A 13,994-nucleotide genomic window follows, 5' to 3' on the forward strand; every position below is an offset into this window, starting at 1 on the left:
GGTTGACTGTTGCCTCTTTGATTTCAGCGTATTTCATTTCAGTGTGTTTCGCATTTCAGAAAGCGAACCTGAAATGAGACACAAACCTGGAGGGGGTCCGTCTATTTGCCCTCTTGCCCTCATGCCTGACTAGGGAGGATGTGATAGCTGCCTTGGTCTGGCATACACAAGGACTCCGACAATTCATCTTGCAGGTTTCTCCTGGGTCAACCTGAATGACAGGATGGTGATGTCTCAGACGCATGGTAGCAGGAGAACAACTTCACATGGAGGCAAGACCGAGCAGCATTGTCACCTGTGCTCCTTGAAAGAAGTGTGATGTCTTACCGGTCAGGAGCTACAAAACCCAACCTTGCATGAAGCAGGCGGGGCAGTTCTGATGCCTCACACAGCTCCTCTCACCTAGGGAAACTCAGCCTTGATGAAAGAGGAACAAAAAGCAGGCAGGGGAGGCCCAGGCTGGGCCCTTGGCTCCCTTGCACCTCAGTAGTTGGCTCATCTTCCACCCTGGGCTGTTCATCCCAGCAGAGTGCTGGGAACACATCAGGAAGATCTGAATGTCTCTGTTCTCTCCAAATTTAGCTTCTAAATTATAAGGTGTCCTGACTTTCTACCTGTAAAATGGGAGTTTATTCAGGTTAGCTGAGAAATAGAAAATAACCCAGCCAGGTACGGTGGCTCATGCTTGTAATCCCAGCAATTCGGGAGGCTGAGATGGGCGGATCACTTGAGGTCAGGCGTTTGAAACCAACCTGGCCAACGTGGTGAAATCCTGTCTTTACTAAAAATACAAAAATTAGCTGGGCATAGTGGCATACACCTGTAATCCCAGCTACTCAGGAGGCTGAGGCAGGAGAATCGCTTAAACTTGGGTGGTGGAGGTTGCAGTGAGTGGAGATCACACCACTGCACTGCAGCCTGGGTGATAGGGCAAGACTCTCTCCAAAAAAGGGGGAAAAATGTAACCAACAGGTCACTGCAGCATCCCTGTCTCCCAACCCCAACTCTGCCCCAGTATTCTGTTCCAGAACAGCTTTGCCCTTCATCAAAACAGATATAAACCTAGCTCCTTTACTGGTACAAAAAAAGCCATTCACTTCAAGCACTGGGTGAGTGCATTTACTTTCATGAAGATTCCAGGGCCCAGGATGAGGTGCCCCAGAGCACACACATCCCTCTTTCATGGCCTCCCATGGAGAAGGGAAGATCTGTACTCCACACTGTAGGGTAGATTACCCATCGTCTCAGCATCTGGGCATCACCACTATCAATGCTGTTCAGAGCCTCTGCCCCTGCTCAGAGCTTATTTGTCAAGATTTTCCTTCCTAAGTACATGAGGCTGTTTCTCTCTACAGATATCAACTACTTTGAGCTTTATTGAAGCTTATCTGTTTGGTTTTGTTCAATGTGAGGGGCCATTTATTCTTCAAGGTCAAATCAAATATCACACGGCAGAAACAAAACCTAATTGAGGGTGTTATTCACTATGCATTTCAAGTTCAAACACAGAGGGTTTGTAGCAATCCTGTGTCAAGATGGCTCACTGATTTTATTACGAAGAGTTGAGAAGAAACTAGAAATCATTTGTTTCTATGTTTTTTTCAGTTTGTGGTTTGTAAAAGCAACTAATGGGTCAAGGACAACATTTTAAAAAGTGAAGTAAAATGGAATAAAAACAATACAAAATAACACTGTGCTGTGTTCTGGATGTTTGTTCCCTTCCCACCCCCAAATTCATATGTCAAAACCTAATCATCAATGTGATGATAGTAGGAGGTCAGGCCTTCGGGGAGGTGATTCGGTCATCATGGTGGAGCCCTCAGAAATGGGGTCTGTGCCCTGGTAAAAGAGGACCGAGGGAGTTTGTTTTCTCCTCCACCATGTCAGGACACAGCAAATGAGAAAGCTGCCCCTCCCCCAGATACCGTATCTACTAGCACCTTGATCTTGGGCTTTCTGGCCTCCAGAACCGTGATAAATAGGTTTCTGTTATTTATAAGCTACCCAGTTTATGGAGTTTTGTTATAGCATCTCAAACAGACTAAGACACTGAAAACTATGAAACATTGCTAGAAGAAATCAAAGAAGATACAACTAAATGGAAAGACATGCTGTGCTAATGGATTGGAAGACTTAATAATGTTAAAATGTCCATGCTATGCAAAAGCAATCTACAGATTCAATGCAACCCCTATAAAATTCTAATGGCATTAAAACATTTTGTTTTAAGTTCTGGGATACATGTGCAGGATGGGCAGGTTTGTTACATAGGTAAACGTGTGCAATGGTGGTTTGCTGCACCTAAGTATTAAGCCCTGCATACATTAGCTGTCTATCCTGATGCTCTCCCTCCCCCCACCCCTACCAACAGGCCCCAGTGTGTGTTGTTCCCCTCCCTGTGTCCATGTGTTCTCATTGTTCAGCTTCCACTTATAAGTGAGAACATGCAGTATTTGGTTTTCTGTTCCTGAGTTAGTTTGCTGAGAATAATGGATTCCAGTTTCATCCATGTCTCTGCAAAGGATGTAATCTCATTCCTTTTTATGGGTACATAGTATTCCATGGTGTATATGTACCATATTTTTGTTATACAGTCTATCATTGATGGGCATTTGGGTTGATTCTATGTCTTTGTTATTGTGAATAGTGCTGCAGTGAACATACATGTACATGTATCTTTATAATAGAATGATTTATATTCTTTTGGGTATATACCCAGTAATGGAATTGCTGGGTCAAATGGTGTTTCTGGTTATGGTCTTTGAGGAATCACCACACTGTCTTCCACAATGGTTGACCTAATTTACATTCCCACCAACAGTGTAAAAGCTTTCCTGTTTCTCCACAGCCTCACCAGCATCTGATGTTTCTTGACTTTTAAATAATCACTCTAATGACATTTTTTATAGAATAAAAAAAATCCTAAAACTTGTATGGAACCTCAAGGGACCCTGAATAGTCAAAACAATTTTGAAGAAAAACAAAGTTTGAAGCTTCACATTCTCTGGCTTTAACACACTACAAAGCAAAAATAGTTAAGATGATGTGGTAGTGGTATTAAGATAGATATCGATGAATGGAACAGAATAAAGAATCCAGAAATAAACCTTTGCATATATGGTCAAATGATTTTTGACAAGGGTAGCAAAACTACACAATTGGAAAAATACAGTCTCCTCAACCAATGGTACTGGGAAAACTGAATATCCACATAGAAAAGAATGAAGTTGGATTCTTACTTTATGTAATATACACAAATTAACTCAAAATGGATCAAAAACTTAAATCTAAGGGCCAAAGCTATTAAACTCCTAGGAGAAGACATAGGGGAAAGCTTCAGGGCACTGGATTTGGCAATTTCTTGGATATGACACCAAAAGCACAGACAACAAAACAATTACACAAATAGGACTAGATCAAGCTTGAAAACTTCTGCACATCAAAAGAAACAGCAGTGACAAGGCAACCTATGGAATGGGAGAAAATAATTGCATATCATATATCTTGATATCTAGACTATATAGGGAACTTCAACTCAACAATAAAAACAAAACAAGCTGATTAAGAAACGGGCAAAGGATTTGAATAGACAGTTCTTTAAAGAAAGAACTGAATGGCCAATAAGTATATGCAAAGATGCTCAGTATCACTAATTATTAGGAAATATCACTAATTATTAGGAAAGTGCAAATCAAAACCACGATGAGATACTTCTTACCCATAAGGATGGCCACTATTAAAAGAATATCCTTGTTAACCAGGATGTCATGAAATTAGAACCCTTGTGTACTGCTGGGAATATGAAATGGTGCAGCCATTATGGAAAACAATATGGTTTTTTTTTGGAAAACAAACTGGAACTACCAATTGATCCAGCAATTCCACTTCTGGGCATATATTCAAAAAAACACAAAGGAGGACACCAAAGAGATTTTTGCATGGCAATATTCATCATGGCATATTCACAATAACCAACAGGTAGAGCAACCCAAATACCCATCAACAGATGAACGGATAAACAAAATGTGGTACATAAATACATACAATGAAATATTATGCAGCATTAAAGAAGAAAACCTTGTCACATGTTAGAACATAGATGAATCTTGAGGATATAACACTAAATGAAATAAGCCAGTCTTAAGGACGAATACTATATGATTTCACTCATGAATTATCTGAAGTCATCAGACTCAGAAACAGAAACTAGAATGGTGATGTCTTAGTCAATTCAGGCTGCTATAACAGAATACCACAGACTGGTGGCTTAAACAACAGAAATTTATTACTCAGTTCTGGAGGCTGGGAAGTCTAAGATCAAGGCACTGGCAGGTTCGGTTTCTTGTGAGGGCTACTCTCTGCTTCCAAGATGGTGCCTTGCTCTGTGTCCTCCAGAGGGGAGGGATGCTGTGTCTTCACATGGTAGAAAGCAGAAGGGCAAGATGCCTGAATGCTGCAAGAAGCTTTCTTTATAGGGGCCTTAATCTCACTCATGAGGGAGGAGCCCTTATGGTCTAATCACCCTTTAAAGGCCCCACCTCTTAATACTATCACATTGGCCATTAAGTTTCGACATCTGAATTTTGGAGGGAACACATCCAAACAAGAGCAGGTGGTTTCCAAGGGCTGTGGGGAGAGGAGGAGAAGTTAGTGTTTAATGGATATAGAGTTTCAGTTTTGCAAGAAGAAAAAGCTCTGGAGATCTGTGACACAACAATGTGGCTATATTTAACACCACTGAACTATACACTTAAAATGGTTAAGATGGCACATCTAATGTTATGTGTTTTTTACCATAATAAAAAGTACAAAATAAATTGAATGCTTCATACAAGATGAACCCTATATATTGCTTTTAATATATCTGTTTTGATTGTGTATGTGTGAATATCTTGATATATTTGATCATTGGATCATGATATAAAATCAGTTTCTTACTGAGATCATCCTGAGAAAAGTTTGAAACTCACTGATTCTATTTCATTATTTCTCAAACTGTTCTCTGGATTATTCAAAATTGCATTAGGGAAAGCTTGTTAAAAATGCAGATTCCAGGGTCTGCCTGCTTGGAGTCTGTGAGGTGAGCCTGGGAATACGCACATTTAATAAGTTTTCCCCAGTTGAGTTTTATGTTCATGCACTTAAAATCTACTGGGCTCCTTACTCTGTGGCAGGAACAGGTCTTTGTGTTTCATGTGTATTACCAAGTTGTTAATATGAATGGGAAGGCAAGATGTGGAAGGCTAAGCAGTGGGCTGGTATACAGATCAGCCTGGTGCTCAGTGCCACTTCACTGTGTTTCGCTGCCTCTGTATGGTAATAACTGCACTCAAATTTGTGATCCTCTCATTTAAAAAATCATGGAGCAGAGATCCAGAGAATCCTGTGTAGCAATTGCCCAGAGTCACATTAACAGTTAATAGAAGAGCCAAGACCAGGACTCAGGCTCCAACTACAGGCCCACCCCTCTGCTCCCTGAGGGTCTGTCTTTCCCCCATGACTGTCTGGCTCCCTGCCTGGGAGCTGTGTTCTTTGATAACTCAAGGGATGTCAAGACGGACTTCCTGAGTAGCCTGTCCACAAGTGGCATTCCCCCTTTCCTCTCATTCCAACCTCAGCTGCTCTCTTGGGTGACACAGTCAATTTTCTCCTAGAAAAAAGCACTTCCCCAAGATTCTTCTGCAGAATGGTCTCATTACCAGAGACTTCAGTAGCCAGTTGGAGTTCCTGGAAACTGGCAAGTGTCTGAACTCAAAGAAGGACAAAATGTATTTCCTTCCAACCCTGAAATTGAGGTTAGGAATGGTTGCCTTTGTTTTCATATCCATGATTTTTATTTAGATATGACTCCCTGGAAGGATGGATTGAGTCATGATAATTTATTCAAAAATTGAAACCAAATGCTCTTCCACTCAGTACTTGTGATTTGCATTGCTTTGAAACAGTATGAATATGCAGAACTAACAGTGTGTCTTTAAATTTCCCCCAATATTGAATCCCTACATTGCATGTAAACTTTGTCCTTGAATTCCATTAGCCCAGGGTCCCCATCCAGCTCCCTTCCCTTGCACTCTCCTGCCCATCAGACACTATGTGCAGGTGCTATAGGTAAGTCTTCATCAGCTGAGTCTCTTGGGGTGATGGGTGACTTGGGATTCTCGAGAACAGGGATGTGATGATTAATGTATGTGTCAATTGGGCTGCGCCAAATCAAACATTATTTTGATCAAACATTATAAGTTTCCATGAGGGTGTTTTTGGATGAGATTAACATTAAAATTAACAGACTTTGAGTAAAGAGGATTGCCTTCCCTAATGTGCGTGGGCCTCATTAATCAGTTGAAGGCTTAAATAGAACAAAATACTGACCTCCCTCGAGCAAGAGGAAACTCTAGCAGACAGCCTTCGGGTTTCATCTGTGACATTAGCTCTTCCTGGTTCTATAACAGACTGCCTTTGGACTCAAACTGCAACTCCTTCCTGAGTCTCCAGTCTGCCAGACTCCTCCATCAGATTTTGGACTTGCAACCTCCACAACTGTGTGAGCCAATTTTTTATAATAAGTCTCTTTCTCTCTTTCTATATATATGCACACACATCCTATTGGTTCTGTTTCTCTGGAGAACTCTGCCGAAAACAAAGGACAAGTGTGTTGCCACTGCTGTAGTCTTCTCCCCCATTAGGGGAACGGGGAGGGTTCTTGTGTTTTCTGTCTTTTGTACATGTAGTCAGAAAAACATTGTTAAGCTCTCAGCTCTTCCCTAAGTAGCCCAGTATTCCCCAGACCTCATGCCCCATGAAGGAAATTAACAGGAATAATAACATTCCCCTGATTTGTGTCCCAAGCAGCACAAGGAAGGATCCTTAGGTCTAATTTAAAATCTTGCCAGTGATTCCTGGAGGTTCCTAGGGCTTCTCTCATGAGAACCCTCGAAAGTCATGTCATGTACCCCTTGTTAGCCCATGAGGCTCGCAGCTGCCACTCCAGGAAGGACCCACCCACAGGGAGGACACACTGCCCATGAAGAGCAGCATCTCTTCTTCCCTGCAGTCTTCCCTGGGCTGAAGTTACCCAAGTCCCAAGCAGAAGAGAGGACATGCCCTTTCCACATTCTGGTCAGTGTGCGTTCTCCTGCATTGCGCAGAAGCCCCCTGAAACTGCGCCCTCAGCTTCTCCATGCAGCAACTCTCCATGACTGGAGTCCATGAGACCCAGCCTCTTTCCATCCCTTTCTCTTCCCCAAGCCCTGTCCATAATCATGGGCCACACAAGCTGTTTCCTCCCTTGCTAGATCACTCAGGCAAATAGATGCCTACAGATTCCCCCACTCTGTACTCCTCAGATATACCCAGAAATGTCTGGATCCCAGGTGCAGGCACAGCGCAGACTGTGCCAGGATCCTCATTTAGCTGGGCATTGCATACATGTCCCAGTTGTCTCCCTAAGTAGTTTACAAGTGCAGCAAGGCATCTACCTCTCCTAAGTACCAAACAGAGTGCTAGCACAGATCCTCAGTTGTCCATCGTTGAGTGGAGGAAGCTCTACCTGTGCCTAGAGAGACAGAAAGTCATTGGCATGAGAAACAAGCAGTAAAGGGCAGCACCATCTTAGCATTTCTGTATGAGCTCCACTTCGGAATGCATGGAGATTAACCTTTCAAAACCCAAATGCCTAACGAGCTTGTTGTATTCTTTTGCCTTTTGTACCTTGTGGAAGGGGCTGGATATAGCCAGAAGGAAGGAAATGACACATAATCAGAGCTTCCTCCTAGCAGCCTAGTTTACCATAGTTGTGGAGGTGGAAGGGGGTGGAGACAGGTGGTTCCATGGGAGGGGAAGTAGGAAGTTGATTTTTCTCCCCGAATGCATGTGCTGCCCTCAAAGACCAAAATTATCTTCTCAAAAGTACCATTCGAATTGTGTCCTTTCACTCTTCAATCACTTCCTGGGGCCTTAAGATAAAGACTCAAACCTTTAATGTGACCTACCAGGCCCTACGTGTCTGGCCCCTGCCTCTTTCTCCCTGGCCATGTCATCCTGGGTGTCCTCTCCCCCAGACTTTCCTTCAGCCCCTTGAGTACACTCTTGTGCCCTCTCCCCACAAGCCTCAGCCCAGCATTCTCTCCTGGGGAAGCTTTCCTTGATTCCCAAACCATCTCCCTGGTATACGCCCTCGCAGTACCATGTGCCTATTTTTGTTCTTATCACAGCGTTAATTAATGTAAAATTCAGTAATATTTGCCTGCCTGGTTAGCTGGCAAGTTCCATGAGACTGAGGACATGTCTGCTTAAGCCTCATTGTTTTCAGTTCCTAACCCAGGGTGGAGCACAAGGAGGCCTTCCATGAGCATCTGCAGATTAACAACACTGGAAAAGTTATTTAATGTCTTGCAACCTCAATTATGTTATCTTACGTGTAAGATGGGGGTGATAATATTATCTACCACATAGGAGCATTGTGAGGATTCAGGCTAAGAATGTATAGAAAGTGCTCAGACCAGGGTCTGCCTCCTTAGAAAGCATGCAACAAATGGCAGCCAATATAATTCTATTTACTTGGGGGTAGAAGCCATGGTAGCTCTGGAGATAGCATTATGATACAGCCCTTGCAATATTTTATATCAACCAAACACCTTTCAAGAGAATTGGTGGTCTGGTTATCTGCTTAACAGACCACCACAGAACAGTGGTTTAAAATAATTAATATATATTTTTTTGCTCATGTGTCTGGGGTTTGACTGGGCTCAGCTATGCAGATTTTGCAGACAGATGGTGTCTGCATTCATGTGTCTGGGGTTCCTCAGGATCTCTGTCTCTCTGGTCTCCGCACGTGGTGGCTTTGGGGTAGTTGAACCTTCTCACATGCCAATTAAACTGAAGGTTCCCAGAGCAAATGTCTCAGAAGATCAGCTGAAGCTGCAGGGCCTTTCCTGAGCTAGCATTGGAAGTGACAGCATCACTCTGCTACCTTCTATTTGTCGAGGCAGTCACAGGTTCTGCCCTGACTCAAGGGAAGAGGACATAGACTCCACACTTCATGACAAGATGGCCAAAGAACTTGCAGACACGTTTTGAAACTTCCATGGATGTGGCAGGTGTGTAATGGCCAGATAATGGGACCACAGGCTCTTGGCATTCCAAGTTTCTGGATTAAACCCCTAAACATGAATTTACAATTTTAACAGTCTTGTACATGAGCTATAAAAATGAATCTTACCAGTCAATAATTCACAATCTTCATTAGACTTTAAATTGGCAAGACTTCCACTGTCAAGACTTGGGCCTCAGTGGAACCATTTCCTTAGATACAAGAAAGAAACACAACTTGCCTTTTAGCACATTGCTGTGTCTGTGAAGTGGGTTATTTTCTATCACATGAAATTAGTTATGTTTTGTTGCTTTTTTCCTGAAATGAAAAGTATCCCAAAACATTCAAAACTACTGCACAAATAAGTGAGCTGGTAAACACAGGGCTGTGACAGCTTTGGAAACACCTGTTAGGTGCGTGGTTGTAATGTTACGCTGAGAGCTGAGGATGGAGGTGCCAGCAGGTGGTCTGTGGCTAGTTATCTCCTGGTGGCCTGATCTCAAGGAACCTGGCTCAGCCTACTTTAGTCGTATTGCTCCTCTGGCTTCTCAGAATCCAGGCCTGAGGTTCTATACAAGACACTCAGTAATGGTTAAAAACTATAGAGATGGAGCCAGTTTATTACTTTTCTTCTGCAGCTCCTGATTCCAAAAGAAAGCCAAGCAAGGAATTATTTAGTCTACTCCTTCAAACCAAAAATAATAGGCCCTAGTTCATCCCACCTGTCTCTGGCCACATGAGTAGGATTCCTGGAACAGGCATGAGCAAAAGTAGACACTGACTCCCTTACTAAAAGTGCCACAGAGCAGATTATTAGACGTAAACCTGGAAAGAGGTTGAAGTCTTGATCAGGAGGGAAGGCCCATGAAAGATCTCCCATTTGAAACACAGAGAGCTCCCCTGATATAGGTGAATCAGGTGTGTGGTTGAATGCGGCAAGGTCAGTGAATGAGCTGCGTTAGTTTTGACCCTGACCTACAGTTGCTAACTAAATAATAATTTGAGCCATTATTGTATTTTTAGGGTAAAGTCCTGTATCACTTATTCCTATCTAACATACTTTTTTATTTTTATTTTTATTTTTTGAGACACAGTCTTACTCTGCCGCCCAGGCAGGAGTGCACTGGTGCAATTTCACCTCCCTGCAGCCTCTGCCTCCCAGGTTCAAGTGATCCTCATCTCTCAGCCTCCTGAGTAGTTGGGATTACAGGCGTGCACCACCATGACTGGCTAATTTTTCTATTTTTAGTAGAGATGGGGTTTTGCCATGTCGGCCAGGCTGGTATCGATCTCCTGGCCTCAAGTGATCTGCCTGCCTCAGCCTCCCAAAGTGCTGGAATTACAGGTGTGAGCCACTACGCCCGGCCCCTATCTAACATACTTTGAATGACATTGTTGAAATATGACACTGTTGAAATAGTTATTTCTCCTTCAGCACCACAGAGCTTTCCTTTAGGGGGCAAATCACTTCTTAGGGATGCTTCTCTGTGTGCCTTCATTATCTGTTGTTCACCCAAGGTTTTTGACTTAGCCTCCCTGATTGATAGGTGGTGTTGATTTCAGGATTTTCTTGCCTCCTAGGATATTAAAGGAGTAGTTTTTTAAAAAAGAGCTTTTCCTTATTAAATTATGATTACAATGACTTTCAGGACTTCAGAGAAATGGTTAAATTGAAAACTCTACTTTTCTGTTTTCTTTTAAACTCTCTCCAGGTAAGACACGTAAGTTTGGAAACAGATAAGTTCAAAACTATTCATCTGTATTCTGAGGTACAATGACGAATGTAAAGAAACTTATATCTTGGGATAGAGGAGAGTGTTCCTAAGAAATCTACTAAACACTCTCTTGGGAATGCATGGAAGTGCTGATTAAATTCAATTAAACAAGTGCGGTCTATTGTCTAAATTTATTGTGTGTTATGCTAGGTCTTGTGAGGGCAACAAAAAAAAATTAAATGGCCCTGTCTATTGGGTGCTTATGGTTTTATTGGGGAGATCACCAAGGGAACACACAGCATTAAATGATCACCCAAGGCACCATGAATGAGTCATTTAACCCACCTGACTGAAGCAGGTGCCTAGTGGTGCTCTAGGCAATAGTTAAGGGTGCATATCGACATCACTCACCAATGGAGCCTTTGATAATACACATGCTCCATCTTAGAAGATTTAAAAAGCTTCTTATTTTAAACCAATTTTAGACTTACAAAAGATTGCAAACATAACATATAGAGTTTCTGTATATTGTTCACTCAGTTTTCCCCAAATAACTTCCCATTGCACACTTATATATATTTTTTATTTCAATAGATTTTGGAGTATGAGTGGTTTTCGGTTACATGGATGAGTTCTTTAGTAGTGAATTCTGAGATTTTGGTGCACTTTTCACTAGAGCGGTGTACACTGGACCCAATATGTTGTCTTTTATCCCTCATCTCTCTCCCGATCTCCCCCCACCAAGTCCCCACAGTCCATGACATCACTCTGTATAGTATATTTTTGCGTCCTCATAGCTTAGCTCCCACTTATACATGAGAACATATGGTATTTGGTTTTTTCATTCCTGAGTTACTTAGAGTAATGGCCTCCGGTTCCATTCAAGTTGCTGCAAAAGACATTATTTCATTCCTTTTTATGGCTGAGTAGTATTCCATAGTGTACATATATACATTTTCTTTATCCACTCATTTGGGTCAATGGGCACTTAGATTGGTTCCATATCCTTGCAGTTGTGAATTGTGCTGCTTTAAACATGCACGTGCATGTGTCTTTTTCATATAATGACTCTTTTCCTTTGGGTAGATACCCAGTAATGGGATTGCTGGATTGAATGGTAGATCTACTTTTAGTTCTCCACACTATTTTCCACACTGGTTGTACTAATTTACATTCCCAGCAGCAGTGTAAAAATGTTTCCCCTTTTACCATATCTACAACAACATCTATTTTTTGACTTTTTAATTATGGCCATTCTTGCAGGAGTAAGGTAGTATTTCACTGTGGTTTTAATTTGCATTTCCCTGATGATTAGTGATGTTGAGCATTTTTTCATATGTTTGTTGGCTGTTTGTGTATCTTCTTTCGAGAAATGCCTATTCGTGTCCTTTGTCCACTTTTTGATGGGATTATTTGTTTTTTCTTGCTGACTTGTTTTAGTTCCATATAGATTCTGGATACTAGTCCTTTGTTGGATAGATAGTTTGTGAATATTTTCTCCCAATCTCTGGATTGTCTGTTTACTCTGCTGATTATTTCTTTTGCTGTGTAGAAGCTTTTTAGTTTAATTAGGCCCCATTTATTTACTTTTGTTGAATTTGCTTTTGGGGTCTTAGTCATGAACTCCTTGCCTAAGCCAATGTCCAGAAGTTTTTCTGACATTATCTTCTAGAATGTTTGTGGTTACAAGTCTCAGATTTAAGTCTTTGATCCATCTTGAGTTGATTTTTGTATAAGGCGAGAGATGGGAATTCAGTTTCATTCTTCTACATGTGTCTTGCCAGTTTTCCCAGGACTATTTATTGAATAGAGGGTCCATTCCCCAATTTGTGTTTTTGTATGCTTTGTTGAAGATCAGTTGGTTGTAAGTATTTGGCTTTATTTCTGGGTTCTCTATTCTGCTCTGTTGGTCTAAGTGCCTATTTTTATACCAGTACTATGCTGTTTTGGTAACCATAGCCTTGTAGTATAGTTTGAAATCAGGTAATGGGATGCCTCCACATTCGTTCTTTTTGCTTAGTATTGCTTTGGCTGTGCAGGTTCTTTTTGATCCATATGACTTTTCAGATTGTTTTTTCTAGTTCTGTGAAAAATTATGATGGTATTTTTATGGGAATTTCATTAGATCTATAGATTGCTTTGGGCAGTATGGTCAGTTTCACAATATTTGTTCTTCCTATCCATGAGCATGTTGTTTGTTTTTCCATTTGTTTGCGTCATCTATGATTTCTTTCAGCAGTGGTTTGTAGTTTTCCTTGCAGATCACTTTCACCTGCTTGGTTGGTTAGTATATTCCTAGATATTTTATTTATTTATTTATTTGCAGTTGTTATAAAAGGGATGGGGTTCTTGATTTGATTTTCAGTTTGGTCATTGTTGATGTATAGCTGTGCAACTGATTTGTGTACATTGATTTCGTAACCTGAGACTTTACTGAATTCACTTATCATATCTGGGAGACTTTGGGATGAGTGTTTAGAGTTTTCTAGGTGTATGACATCATCGGCAAACAGCAAAGTTTGACTTGCTCTTTTCCAATTTGGATGCCCTTTATTTCTTTCTCTTGCCTGATTGCTCTGGCTAGGACTTTCGGTACCGTGTTAAATAGAAGTGGTGAAAGTGGGCATCCTTGTCTTATTCCAGTTATCAGGGGGAATGCTTTTAACTTTTCCGCATTCAGTATTATGTTGGCCATGGGTTTGTCATAGATGGCTGTTATTACTTTGAGATAAGTTCCTTCTATGCCTATTTTGTTGAGGGCTTTTATCATAAAGGATTGCTGGATTTTATCAAATGCTTTTTCTGCATCTATCGAGATGATCATATGGTTTTTGTTTTTAATTCTGTTTATTCTGTTTATTGCACATTTATTGAAACCAGGAGATTAACATTGACATAATACTATTAATATATAGACTTATTTAAATTTTTGCAAATTAGCCCATAAATGTCCTTTTTTTTTTTTTTTTTTTTTTTTGGTCTAAGAACTTATAATGCATTAAGTTATAATGTCTCCTTAGTTTCCTCTAATCGGTGTTGATATGGTTCAGCTCTGTGTCCCCACTCAAATCTTACCTTGAATTATAATAACCCCCATGTGTCAAGGAAGGGTGGGACCAGGTGGAGATAACTGAATGATGGGGGCAGTTTCCCCCACACTGTTCTCTTGAGAGTGAGTGAGTTCTCACAGA

Source organism: Trachypithecus francoisi, unplaced genomic scaffold (genome assembly GCF_009764315.1).
Source record: "Trachypithecus francoisi isolate TF-2019V2 unplaced genomic scaffold, Tfra_2.0 Lachesis_group5, whole genome shotgun sequence".
Lineage (NCBI taxonomy): Eukaryota > Metazoa > Chordata > Mammalia > Primates > Cercopithecidae > Trachypithecus > Trachypithecus francoisi.